Below are 780 nucleotides of genomic sequence, written 5' to 3' on the forward strand. Positions count from 1 at the left end.
AATCCATCCAAATCCACCCCAAATCCACCCAAATCCAACCAAATCCACCCAAATCCAGCCAAATCCACTCAAATCCACCCAAATCCAACCAAATCCATCCAAACCCACCCAAATCCACCCAAAATCCATCCAAATCCACCCCAAATCCATCCAAATCCATCCAAATCCACCCAAGTCCATCCAAATCCAACCAAATCCATCCAAATCCATCCAAATCCAACCAAATCCACCCAAATCCACCCAAATCCACCAAAATCCACTAAAATCCACCCAAATCCACCTCGTTCCCTCCTGGAGACCAAATCCACCCAAAACCACCCAAACCCACCCAAATCCAACCAAATCCACCCAAATCCACTCAAACCCACCCAAATCCATCCAAATCCATCCAAATCCCACCAAATCCACCCAAATCCATCCAAATCCATCCAAACCCACCCAAATCCACCCAAGTCCATCCAAATCCACCCAAATCCATCCAAATTCACCCAAATCCACCCAAATCCATCCAAATCCACCCAAATCCATCCAAATCCATCCAAATCCACCCAAATCCAACCAAATCCACCCAAATCCATCCAAATCCCTCCTGGAGGCCAAATCCACCCAAAAACACCCAAATCCCACCCAAATCCAACCAAATCCACCCAAATCCAGCCATCCACCCCAAATCCATCCAAATCCATCCAAATCCACCCAAGTCCATCCAAATCCACCCAAATCCATCCAAATTCACCCAAATCCACCCAAATCCATCCAAATCCACCCAAATCCATCCAA

At 46.7% G+C, this 780-nt stretch overlaps 1 protein-coding gene across 1 annotated transcript in view; it reads right to left on the bottom strand.

The window, feature by feature from the left end:
* Nucleotides 1–780, bottom strand: part of AKAP8 (A-kinase anchoring protein 8) — a 15,772-nt gene that overhangs the window by 1,834 nt on the left and 13,158 nt on the right. The gene's annotated exons all lie outside the window — the stretch shown is intronic.

Source organism: Neopelma chrysocephalum, unplaced genomic scaffold (assembly GCF_003984885.1).
Source record: "Neopelma chrysocephalum unplaced genomic scaffold, ASM398488v2 Primary Assembly neopelma1_328, whole genome shotgun sequence".
Classification (NCBI taxonomy): domain Eukaryota; kingdom Metazoa; phylum Chordata; class Aves; order Passeriformes; family Pipridae; genus Neopelma; species Neopelma chrysocephalum.